At 36.2% G+C, this 13,705-nt stretch overlaps 1 protein-coding gene across 1 annotated transcript in view; it reads right to left on the reverse strand.

Annotated features, from left to right (window-relative positions):
- Positions 1-13,705, reverse strand: part of CDH12 (cadherin 12) — a 1,430,569-nt gene that overhangs the window by 1,161,741 nt on the left and 255,123 nt on the right. The window lies entirely within an intron of this gene.

Below are 13,705 nucleotides of genomic sequence, written 5' to 3' on the forward strand. Positions count from 1 at the left end.
TTGCAATCTCGATATATTGTGGGTTGGCATAAGAAATTAAATGAGAGTTTTGGGGAGTTTTGCATAAACCACAGATGACATGTAAAGGTCAGCAGATGACACAGATCCTATGACAAAATACTCAATCCAAATTTTACAATAAGTTACTGTGAACATCCCATAAAAGAAATAAAAGAAAATCAGGCTTTTTCTCTGGTGTGAAAGGAGGGTTAAAAAACTTTATGAAGATTTTCCAGATCATTGAGGTGTCACACCCCTAACACCCACAACGTGGAAAGGACAAGTGTAGATACATTGCTATTAAGAACATATCAAACCTATCCTCATCTTAGCCAGAACCCACCCAACTTTGTAAGAAATTTAATCCATTGTAGGGAAGCCCCATTGGGTTTTACTCAAGTTTGGGTGAAGACAGATCTTTTTGTCTAGATAGCTGAAGACTAGGGATAGTCTGAATAGAGATAATTTCTCTGGCCAGGAGTCACTCTCAGGACCCCATTGAAAAGGGCAGACATTTTTAAAATTGACAGCTTAAAGCTATGGGAATAGCTAGGTGGCTCAGTAGATAAAGCACTGGCCCTGGAGTCAGGGGGACCTGAGTTCAAATCTCACCTCAGACACTTACTAGCTGTGTGAACTTGGGCAAGTCACTTAACTTCAATTGCCTTAAGACATCTAGGGCCATCTGCAGTCATCATGATGTATACCTTGCCACTGGACCCAAATCACTCTGGAGGAGAGAGCAAGATTAGAGACCTTGCACAGCCCTCCTTCACTTAAATCCAATTCAGTGCAAGTAATAATATCAGGGTGGACTTCTTTGAGAATGAAGGACAAACAACAACAACAAACTTAAAGCTATGGGTGGTCTGGTATAAAGATACTAAGCCTTTCATTTTAGTATAGCTCATCTCCAATCATGTTAACCAATTATATTTGATTCCTGTTTGATGGAACACCTACTGTTTTGAAGGGTATATTAATTGTGAGTCTGTGGTCATGATTGTCTTTGGTTTAAGAAAGACAACCAAATAATCATCCTTTTTATTAATACCCTGCTGGCCCTATTAATAAAATGATTAAATTACCCAGAACAAAGCAGCTCTTACACCATTGTGATGCTTACCAAAAAAGGAACCTAACAGAAACACAGATTCGCATGTGTCTGGAAGGGACCTTAGGAAAAAGAAAGTACAATTTATATCTGGACAAAGATCCCCTCTGGACACACCTGGCAAACAAATGGTAATCTGGCCTTTGTTCAAAGATCTTTGGTGTGTGGATGCCCAATTCCTTTTGAAGCAGGCCATCCCACTTTGGGATAGCTTCAAATGTTAAGAGTTGACATTGAGATCAAATCTGTTTCTTTCAAACTTCCATCTATTGTTCCTAGTGTAACGATTGGAATGACGCCACCTGCTGGAGACTTACTGTAGAAGAGTTCCGCCCAGGAGTCTTTTCTTTGGCTTCAGGAAGTGACGTTGGGTAGTGGGAGGAAGGAGGAAGAGACTGGCGCTCTGTCTGGGGCTCTTTCCTTTGGACTCTGGTGGAGAGCAGAGCTAGAAATGTGCTCTCCCCTTAATAGATAGGAATCTAGGCCTTTGTCTCTCTTTACCAAATTCTTATTCTCCTTAATAAATGCTTAAAAGTCTAACTCTTGCTAAAGCTTATAATTTATTGGCAACCACTCATTAGATATTTTAGACAGTTTAGCTAGAATTTTAGCCCTTAACACTAGTTTTACCCTTAGATACCAAATTGAGCAGATTTCACCCTTTTTCTACATGATAGCCCATCAAATAGTGAACATAAACATTTAAAATGCATATTTTGTCATAACTATAAATACTTTATACTTTGGTAGTAGGGGTGGTTCCATGATTTTTAATTGTCTAGATATTGTAGCAGAGAGAACAATAATTCCATTAAAGCCCATTAGGAGAAATTTCTGAGAGTGGGGAGAGAGGGATGAGTCTCCCCCTCCCCCAACACACTTTCATTAGAAGAAGACACTGGATGTTGAAAGGGAAGAGATATGAGATGCCTCATTGGCATTTTAATAGCATGCCTAGAATAGTAGAAGGCAGCGTCTTCATCAAAAGCTGAAGACAAATTAGGCACACTGAAGAAAGCAGATTAGGAATCCTATAAAGAGCCTAGTAGAAAGCTATATAAAGGTAATGGGGAATTTTGTGAGAACTCCACAAAAAGAGAAGACTTTTAGCAAAGGAATTTTGATGAACTGTGAGTGACTTTTTTTGCCAGATCTTGTGCCGTAAGTTTGAGGTCACTTTACTCTGGAATCATAAGGTATTTGTAAGGGGCAGCTAGGTGGCACAATGGATAGAGCACCAGCCATAGATTCAGGAGGACATGAGTTCAAATCCAGCCTTAGACACTTGACACTTACTAGCTGTATGACTCTGAGCAAGTCACTTAACCCCAATTACCTCACAAAAAAAAAAATAGATAAGGTATTTGTAGAAAAGTTCGTAGAAAAGCATTTCGTGGGTACTTGTGAAGGTTTGTTGTTGTTTTTTTAAATATACCAACTTCTCTTATTATTATAGTAAATATGTTTCTAAAAGCTAATTAAGTCTGGTTGCCTAACTGATATAAACTGACAATAATGTTCACAGGTGGAGTCTCATAAGCCATAGTATTAGAAAACCATCTGCAACCCCTCAATGTTATCCCGTTTTCCCTGAGAGAATAAATAGCCCACTGTCCTCCAGGGATCCAGTCTGAGAATGCTAGTTGTGGTTAAGAGAGAGGACCCAGAATTTATGCTATACAAGTAAACACATAAACACACACACACACACACACACACAAATCATTTAAAAAAACAAGGTAAGATTCATGTGTTCTCTTCTGAGTGTGTTTTAAAAAGCAAAACTAGAGATCCAAATGCATCTGGCTTTATCATTGAATATGAATCTGGAAAAGGGGGGGTATATCCCCCAAAATATCTTTCTCTTAATACTTATATAATTCAAAGTTCCTGGGGCTAGACGGAATAAAGCAAAGTTTACTAACCTGTAATTTAATTTTATTTTTCGCTTTTAGTTGATCCAAAGAAGTCAAATGGGACAGTCTCTAAGAAAAGGAAAAGATCTTTCCAAGCAAGAGAAAATATAATGTCTCAGGAGCACTATTGAATTTTTTTCTTTTCCAACCCCTTAATAAAACTCCTTCATTGCTCTGCCACGTTCTGCTGAATGAGTCAGAGATAAATCAAAAAACTTGCAATGTAGCAAAAGTAAAGAATTCCATTTCTCCATAAATTAAGTTTGTTTCACTGAAGGTGAGTTTCCTCCTATCAAATAATTTTTCTTCAGACACAGGACTATGAAAAGTGAGATGCCTTAACAGATTTGAAATTTATTAGAATCTTTTAACTTATAGCTTACTGGTTCAGATTTTTTTTTTTCCGTTTAGTGTTATTGTAGTAATTTTCTGATGGTCAAATAGATGGGTGCCAAGTGACTTGATATTTCTCTAGTTTCCAAGGTTTTCAAAGTATTGCTAGAGTTCAATTGACTTAAACACTAAGGCTAAGTAACCGAATTATCAAAGATTTAGATCTGGACATCATGTGGACTTATTTTGAACCAAAATATTGAGCAGACCATGAAACAAAACAAAAACAAAACAAAATACCCTAGAAGTCTCACTTTATTTTTAATTTCAACAAAGACTTGTACCTTGTACATGTACCAGTGAACTATTTACTCCTTTTTTTTTTTCCCCAGATGGTTCATTACATGCCAGTTCATCATCCAACTGGATCCAGTGCACCTTTTTAAACACGGTCTTACATCCCTTCTTCGCCCAGATATAAAATCCATGTCTTTTGAATCCCCCCAAATTTAGTTAGATACTGGAGACTGAAGTACAAAATGGTGTAAAAAAAAACAAATGGCAGTGTTGATAGAGTGCTGGGCCTGGAGTAATGAAGATCTGAGTTCAAATTCAGACAGATGCTTACTACCTGTACGATCCTGGGTAAGTCCCTTACCCTTGATTTGCTTCAGTTTCTTCAACTATAAAATGGGGAAAACAGCACCTACTTCTCAGGGTTATTATGAGGATCAAATGAGATATTAATGATTAGCACAGTTCTGGAACATAATATTTTCTATATGAATACTACCTATTATTATTATTATCATTATCATCATCATTATTATTATTATTATTATTATTATTATTATTTATTGAGAGGGGGGTTATATAATCCTCTGTGAACAGAGAAACTTTATTTTTTTAAAGTGTGTAATCAAAGTCTGGAAAACAGGGTAATGAGGTAGGGCAAACTCGTAGGGCTATAGAGACTTTATCCATATATTTCCTCCAGTAAGTTATGGGTATTTGAAAGTGTAAGAAGGGATCCTGATTCAGCACAGATTCCCTGATGTATAGTGGGACTATTTAGGTCAAGGGATATTAGCCTGGGATCCATAAATAGATTGCAGGAGGTCTTTGAAATTGGATGGGAAAATTATATCTTTATTTTCACTTGTCTCTAATTAAAATGTAGTATTTTCTACAATTGAGAATGTAGAAAATTAACCAATAGTCTCAGAAAAGCCCTACCAGACTGCCAAAGGGGTTGACAACAGCAGCAACAACAAAAAGGTTGAGAACCCAAATACATGTGAGTCTATAAAGATTATTCAGCAATTTAAGCTATTTTGTGGGTAGAATCTCTGGGCCATGATTATAATGAAAAATACCATTCTACTCACAGCTCTGCTACTTCCTTGTTTTATGTGACCTTGGACAGGTAACTGAACATCTCTATACTTTACTTTCCTTTTACAGAATGACCTATAAGGTCCTAATAAGCTCTCTTCAGTTGGCTAACATACTTCACTTTGTTCAGGTAATATTCAACCTTTACTCCACTGATGATCTATCATGTGTATTTTTACAATGAATCATCTTATGCTTGTAAACATTCCTGTTTCTTGATCTTATACTTTTTTGAGGGTTAAGTGACTTGCCCAGGGTCACACAGCTAGTAAGTGTCAAGTGTTTTGAGGCCGGATTTGAACTCGGGTCCTCCTGAATCCAGGGTCAGTGCTCTATCCACTGCACCACCTACCTGCCCCCTCACACTTTTTACATGCCTATTATTTTCTTCTTTATTTATGGGTATAACAAACATGAAAATATATTCATATAATAATATTTTTTAACTTCCCTTAAATATTCTCTGGGTTTCATGACACTATTCTTCCCTGATTCTCCTCCTACATATCTGAGCTCACTTTTTTCATCTCCTTTTCTACCTCATTATCCAGATCACTCCCATCCCCTAAGGTTGGGTGTTACCTAAGGCTTTACCCTGTTCTCTTTCTCCATACTCTCTTGATGACATCCTCAGTTCTCTCAAGTCGTCTTGGGTTTAATGATCAGTTAGACAAATAACTCATAAATCTACACATGTATTCCTATTCTTCTTCTTAAGTTTCAGCCACATATCATCAACTGTCTGTTGGATATGGCATCTCCCAAAGACATCAAGCTTAATATATCCCAGACAGAATTCATTCCCTTCCCCAGTTCCTTTGCCTACTACCCATGGCCTTTTCTAATTCTACTGAAGCAACAAATATTCTTTCTGTCTCCCAGATTTTCTACCTTTGTATTATCCTAAGTGACTCACTTTCTCTCACCATCCATATTTAATCTGTTATTAAATCTTGCTGCTCTGAACCCCACAACATATCTCACATATGACCCCTTCTCTCTAATTATATAGATACCATCTTAGGGTCTGTGAGAAAAGAATTATTAATAATGGATTTATAGGGGGCACCCAGAGATCAGTTTCAGTCCTTTCCTACCTCCCCATACACACACACACACACACACACACACACACACACACACACACACTCACTCACTCCAGAAAGTTCAGCTCTTGTCTGGGACAAGCCCAAGGGAACAAAAGAATTAGAGATAGACTCTTTTGTCTAGCTCAGTGAAGAACCAACCTAGATACTGGACTTTGCCTTTCAGCTAGGGTCTTTTGCATATTCTTCTCTGATTTTATCTGTAGAGTTCATTTTAATTTAGATCACCCTCAAGTCATGTCAGTCAATGGAACTGAATGATCCTAACCAATTAGCTTTAATCAATGTACAATGACACCTCTATCTAAAGAAGATAGAACCTTTGGACATGCCAGAGTCTTACTCTCTGGCTTTGACTCTTTCTTGCTTCAATCTCTAGACTCTGGATGCTCTCTCTTGGTGCATGCTTATTCTCTTAGGACAAGTGGATCTGAATGCCTAAGACCATGAGGAGCGAGGGAGAAACTGGGTCAATAGTTTACTGCTATGCAATATTGATTAATAACAAATGCTTACTGCCAAAACTGGTGTAATAACAAAGTACAGTAGTAGCAATTAATTTAAAAAAACACATGGTCCTCATCACCTTGTGTGTGTGTGTATGTGTGTGTGTGTGTGTGTGTGTGTAAATTGGGGTTAAGTGACTTGCCTACGGTCACACAGCTAGTAATTGTCAAGTGTCTGAGGTCATATTTGAACTCAGGTCCTCCTGAATCCAGGGCCAGTGCTCTATCCACTGTCATCACCTTTTGAATAGATTATTGCAATAACCTCCTAATTTCTCACCTGGTTTCTATTCCGTACCAACTCTGATACATTTCTCTTCCAGCTGCCAAAGTGATCTTGTATCAATATGGTTGGGATTATTTAACTCCCCTATTATGTAACCTCCAATGCCTAACTATTGTCTCTAAGATAAAATATAAAATTTTCAAGCCTACCTTTCTAGATTATTTAAACTTTATACATGTACACACATATAAACACATATATGTGTTTATATATTGTATACACACACATATAGTTTAGTCATTTCAGTTGTGTGTGACTCTTTGTGATACCATTTTAGATTTCTTGGCAAAGATACTGAAGTGATTTGCTATTTCCCCACCTCATTTTACACATAAATAGACTGTGGCAAACATTTAAGTGACTTACCCAGGGTCACACAGCTATAAAGTATCTGAGGCCAGATTTGAGCTGAGGTCTTCTTGTCTCCAGACCTGGAGCTCTAGCCACTGTGCAGTGTACCTATTTGCCCCACATATATACATGCATATAAATGAATGTGTATAAATATATTTTAATAAAGTAATTTATGTACAATTACTATCCTTACCATATTCTATAGCTTAGCCAAATTGGCTTTCACTTTGTTTGTCAATGAAGGACATCTATCATTTCCATGCTTTTTCACTGGCCATACCTAGTACCTGGCATGACCTCCCTGCTCACTTCCAAACGAGTGGTATGTCTACAGTCAGGAGACCTAATACATAAGTATAAATATAATATATACATCTATATACACAAGTGGTATGAAGTTGAAATTCATAGATTCATAAATAATCTTTTTTGCATTATGCTAAAGAGGGAAAGTGTACATCTTTCTCTCCCCTCCCCTACTTATTTGGTCGTTAATTTTTTTTTTAAGTAATATACAAGGATTCCAAGAGAAAGTCATTTTAGTAAAAGGATTCATTAGGACCCCAAAAGGGGTGAAAAAGGCTTTTAGCAACCAGGAGTTTTGAAATACTCCTTTGCTATATGAGCCCTCCAAGATTGGGCCCATTTGCCCAATGACTCTCTAGTTGTGGAGATAGAACCCCTCCCGTCCACACATATATCAGTTTCATGGGATATTTTATTTTATTTATTTAATTTAATTTTTTTAAAATTTTTTGCAGGCAATGGGGGTTAAGTGACTTGCCCAGGGTCACACAGCTATTAAGTGTCAAGTGTCTGAGGCCGGATTTGAACTCAGGTACTCCTGAATCCAGGGCTGGTGTTTTAACCACCGCGCCATCTAGCTGCCCCCTTCATGGGATATTTTATAAGGATTGTTCTTTTTATATCATCTTAGTAAATGTCCATTTCCGATAGATATTTAAGTCTGGCTGACTAATTAATATCTACTGATAATCAGTGGGAGAAGCACACAGTGAGGGCTAATGAACAAGAGAAACAGAAAAACTCCCAAAGTCTGAGGAGAGAAGTAGTCAGCGACACTCTTGGGAAGTAACCTGCTACTGTGGGTTAGGATTAGAAGACTGAGCCAGAACATTAGCTAAAAATGTAAAATGTTTTTCAACTCAAAGCACGATGTCAATGTGAGCTACTATTATTAACACATGATCATTTTCTAGACTTTAACTGGAGTCCTGTATAATTTCATCAGATTTCTAATACAGGCCCTTCAAATCAGTTATTTGAATATTACAGTTTTCCTATCTGTATAATGAAAGGCCTGGACTTCATGATCTCTAAGGTTCTTTTCAATTCTTCTCATCTAAAGCTTCTTTTCCTAAGTAATTATTATTTTCCTTACCCTTACTCTTACTTAGAAACCCATTTTGAACTATATTTACCTTTGTTAATAGCCCAATATATATTTTAAGACATCTACAAGTACACTTTCTCTTTACCCAATGAATTTTAGACTGTCCAAGAGTATATACCATTCCATTTATTTCTTAGTCATAATAATCTAAGTCATTTATTAAAAAACTTGCTGACGAAAGTTTCAAATAGATGCAGATGTGACCCCTACCCCATTTCAGAAGCAACATATAGTCAATCCTGAATAACTTTACTTTTGGGAGGGGGGGTGTGAGGCAATTGGGTCAAGTGTCTTGCCCAGGGTCACACAGCTAGTAAGTGTTAAGTATCTGAGATCACATTTGAACTCAGGTCCTCCTGGCTCCAGGGCCTGTGCTCTATCCACTGTGTCACCTAGCTGCCCCCTGAATAACTTTACTAATAGTAGAATTTACATTCCATGTACCTTTGAGGTAATTCTCACTTTTAAATTAGTCATATAGAATTTTAGAGCTGGAAAAGTGTTCAGAATATTTGGTGCAACATTTTCATTTACATATGAAAAAGCTAAGGTTTAGAGAGGCTGTGACTTTTCCAAGGATACTCTATAAACCTTAGGCTTCCTCATACCTTGCATAGGCCATTTTCCATTTTAGAAGGCTAACTGCCATAAATAGGCTTAGTATTCAAACATTTTATTTATATAAATAGGAATTTTAGCTCAGTGGGAAATGAAAGGATGAACCATAGGCTCAAGGAAAGTGTGAAGCAGGAAAAAAAAAGTTATTATTTCAATCTTTTTGGTTATTATAGAGCTAGAACAAATGTACTTAACCTTGGTTACATGTATAGATTTCACAGAGTCCAGGAAATTGTATAGGAATGAAAACTATCAGAGAAGAGAATTCATGAAATGTTTCCTGGCTCTGTTTCTGACTCTGTAAAGTATGCTATCACTTCTTGTCTGCCTTCTCATCCTGGAAGTTTCCCAAAGCCCTGATATTTTCACCATGGAATTTCCCTCCATCCAAAGGCCTTGTTCCCCTATTGATGACTTCTAGAACATCCATTATGAGAAAGGGTTCTGATCAACCATGCTGCATTCCTCTCCTAACTCTACTTCAGAATCTCATGACCTTACACCTTCAGCTCCTTTTTTTTTTTTTTTTTTTTTTTTTTTTTTTAGTGAGGCAATTGGGGTTAAGTGACTTGCCCAGGGTCACACAGGTAGTAAGTGTCAAGTTGTCAAGTGTCTGAGGTCAGATTTTTTTTTTTTGGCGGGGCAATGGGGGTTAAGTGACTTACCCAGGGTCACACAGCTAGTAAGTGTCAAGTGTCTGAGGCCAGATTTGAACTCAGGTACTCCTGACTCCAGGGCTGGTGCTCTATCCACTGCACCACCTAGCTGCCCCTCAGCTCCCTTTTAATGTGCTCATCCCCAGTGTAAATTTAAGCTCCTCATAAGACAAAGATTCCTTTTATTTTTGTTGTTTGTATTTATGTACTTAACACTCAGTGTTGGGAACATAGTAAGCACTTTATAAATCCTTATTGACTTATTGATATCTAACTGAAATTTATCATTTCCTTTAATTATGAATAGAGGCAACACATCAGATTATTATTAGATTTTTATCAGACTGTCAAAGAGGTCCATGGCAAACATGTACACATACACCTGAATGGGATAAAAATCCCTGAACGTGAACTAAAAGGGACTTCAGAAGACTCCAGGCCCAAACCCTATATTTTACAGATGAACACACATCTGAGTTTCAGTTGTAGAGGTGATAATCCAGTTTTTTCATATATTAGAGATTGGAAGAAATTGAACATGTTCACAGGATCAGAATGTCTACAATATTTATTTAGAAACTGTGTAATAATACAGCTTGGAGGTTTGCAAGAAAAGAACCATTCCCTCCTTCCCCAGTGTTTCCTTCCCAAATCCTTCCACAAAACCTAAAATCCCCACTTTTCCTACTTTCCCAGGGTATGTTACTGCAAGCTGATTTTATAATAGAAAAGACATCTAGGAAGATAGGCACATTCAAGCGATCATCAGGCAGTATCAAACAATTTGAAATAATTTAACGGTGCTCATCAGGTTCTAGAAAGAGTAAGAAAGTGAGAGGTCAGGTTACATTGATATTAGAGAGGTCTAAAGTACATGTAGTGCTTCTTTAGGGTAGATTAACTAACAACAAAGCAAGAATGAAAATGTAAGCCTTTTGAGGCAGGGAATAAGCATGCTGTATGTTTATTTCCCCAACACAGGATTTGGCACTATACCCATAAATGCTTAATTGACTGCTTGATTGTAGCAGAGCAGAAAGATAGAGGAGTACTGGAAATAAACTCATTATTTCATAACTTTGCCTAGGCTTTGAAAAATAAAACAATGTTCAGAAAGAAAGGATTTTCTTTGAAAATTCCACTACAAAATCAGATTAACACTAGCCTTTCTTTACCTATTAAGTTCTGTATAATATCCTAATATGAGCAAGATGCCAACTACTTATGAGCATGCCTAACCAATGCCAGATATCTGCTAATCAAAATGTATAAAACAGATAATCTTTTCTTCATAATTCTCCCATCCGAACTTCTCTCTTTCAATCATGAGTCCTAAATTCACAAGCTCAGGCACATCCTAGCCTTTTTTCTTTCCTTTACCCCCAATATTCAATTGATTTCCATGTTTTGTCACTTCTACCTTTATAATATATCACAGATAATCTATTTCTGTTCACATGGCGAGCACTAGGCTTCAGGCCCTCATTACATTGCACCTTAACTATTTCAATAGTTTTCTAATTGGTATCCCCTTTCCAATTCATTCTACACATAGTTGTCAGTGATATACTAAGCACTTCTGATGATACCACTTCTCTAAATAAAAAATGCCAGTGACTCCCTCCTGATTCTAGTATAGCGTATAAAACTTTTATTTGGCATTTAAAGATCTCCACAATCTAACCCTAGCCTACCTTTTCCAGGTTTTTTTTTTAATATAGTACTTTTTCTTCCTCATACAAAACATTACATATCCCATATCCATGTCTTTACACATGCTATTTATATACCTGGATAAGACTCAAGTCCTAAGCACTGCTTCTTAGAATACCTAATTTCCTCCCAAGTTCAGCTCTCCCCCTTGATGAGGCCCTTTCCTGGTCTCCCTGGTTGCATGTGCCTCTCCCAAAGCTTTGGATTTAATTTTATTATATTTTATATTTACTTATATGTGTAATGTTCTTTTTCTGAACAAAATGTAAGCCCCTAACTTGTTCCCTCAGTGGCTAGATCAGTACCTGGCAAATCACAAAGGCTTAAGAAAAGATTTCTCATAGATCAATTGATTGAGTTCATTAATGGTCATGACATACTACCCTAATGACTTTTCTGACAATATGACTAGCCTAGCAGATTCAGGAATAGTACAGGCTTATCATATCTCTATTTCAGTAAGGTATTTGACATATTTTCTCATCATAGCTAAAAAGAAGTTAGAAAACTCCATTGGGTTTTCAAAGTATTGATCCCAGGTCCTGTTTCAGTTCAATATTTTTATTGGTCTGTTAGTTTAACTTATAAAACAATATGTTTTCTAAGTCTATAGACAATAAAAAAGTAGAAAAGATAGCAAAAATTCTGGACAACCAATTTAGGATTCAAAATATTCTTTAAAGGCTAAAAAACTGGGCTAAATGAATATGACAAAATGTAATCGGGATGAATCTGAAACCTTACATTTGATGAAAATAATAAATAAAAAAGTACAGTATGAGAGAAGCATGGCTTAACAATGCTTTTACAGAAGTTGTAAAGGCTTTAGCAAATTGAAAGTTCCATAGGCATCTGAAGAAAGGAAGCCTTTATTAAGTACCTGGTTTGCATAGGTACTGTGGTAGGTGCTTTACAAGTATTTTCTAATTTGATCCTCATAACAAACCTGGGAGATAGTTGCTATTATTATCACCAATGTACAGTTGAGTTTACTCAGGCAAACAGAGGTTAAGTTAAAGGTCACATTGCTTGTGTCCAGGCTAGACTTGACCTCAGATTTTCCTCCCTCCAGGCTCAGGGCTCTATTTACTTTTCCATTTAGCTGACTTTGCACAAGAGTATGAAATAGGAAAAAAAAATCTTAGGCTGTTTTAAAAGAAGCACATTGATAATGAGGCCAGTGATAAAAAGCTCAGAACTACCTAAGTCTTGTTCTGATACATGCCAAAATATTGAAAAAACTCTTTGTGGTAGTAAAAAACTTGCAATAAATAGTTGTCCACAAATTGTTTAGAAAATAGCTGTGGAAAAAATAAGCAAAAATTGTGATTCATGAATTTAATAGAGTATTACTGCTTATTAAGAAAAGGGGAATATGGAGAATTTTGAGAAATATAAGATTTGTATGAACTGATACCAAATGATGTATGCAACGACTATAACAATGTTGGAAAAGATCACTAAAAATAAATAAATCTCAGAATTTGAAAAATCAGTTAAGGTCCCAAAGAAGAGAAAGTGACATATACTTCATAACTCAAAGAAGAGGAGTAGGGGACCATGAAATACTACCATTTCATACAATGGCAGACAAATCACGGTATTCAAAGTTTTTACTTGTGTTTTTCTTTGCCAAAATGTTGAGTTCACTCTGGAGGTGGATGAAAACTATGAAAAAAAGAAAAATATCATCAAAATATGTTCAAATATTTAAAGCAAGTTAAAAGGGGGATTTAGGAATGTTATGTATTTTTCCAAATATTTGAAGGTTTATCTATTAGAAAAGAGATTTGATTTGTTTTATTTGTTTCCAGAGCAAAGATCTAGAAGCCATGGGTGAAAGTTGCAAAGGAATTATTTATATTTGATGCAAGGAAAATGTTTATATTTAGTCCACCCAAAAAGATAAAGGAATTGTTACAGAAGGTAATGGGTCTCACCAAGATCTGAACAAGAGCTTGTCAAAAATGTTATAGAAAGCATTTCTGGTAAAAACAGAGGTTTGACTAGGTTACCTGTGAGGTCCCTGCCAACTCAGAGATTCTGTACCTTTATAAATTTATGGGATTTATGTATGTAGTAATTTATACAAACTTGTACACAAGCATTATGTATTACACAAAATTATTTTAAATTTACTATTTTGGAAGTTCATTGTTAGGAACATATGTCTTCTTGAATAATTTAAGGAAAAAGAAAAAATAAATCATTAAGAAAAAGTACTTTTCTATTGGATTTTATAAAACTCACTTTTTAGTTTTACAGAAGCATTCTTTTAGAAAATATGAAAGTAT

Source organism: Dromiciops gliroides, chromosome 1 (genome assembly GCF_019393635.1).
Source record: "Dromiciops gliroides isolate mDroGli1 chromosome 1, mDroGli1.pri, whole genome shotgun sequence".
Classification (NCBI taxonomy): domain Eukaryota; kingdom Metazoa; phylum Chordata; class Mammalia; order Microbiotheria; family Microbiotheriidae; genus Dromiciops; species Dromiciops gliroides.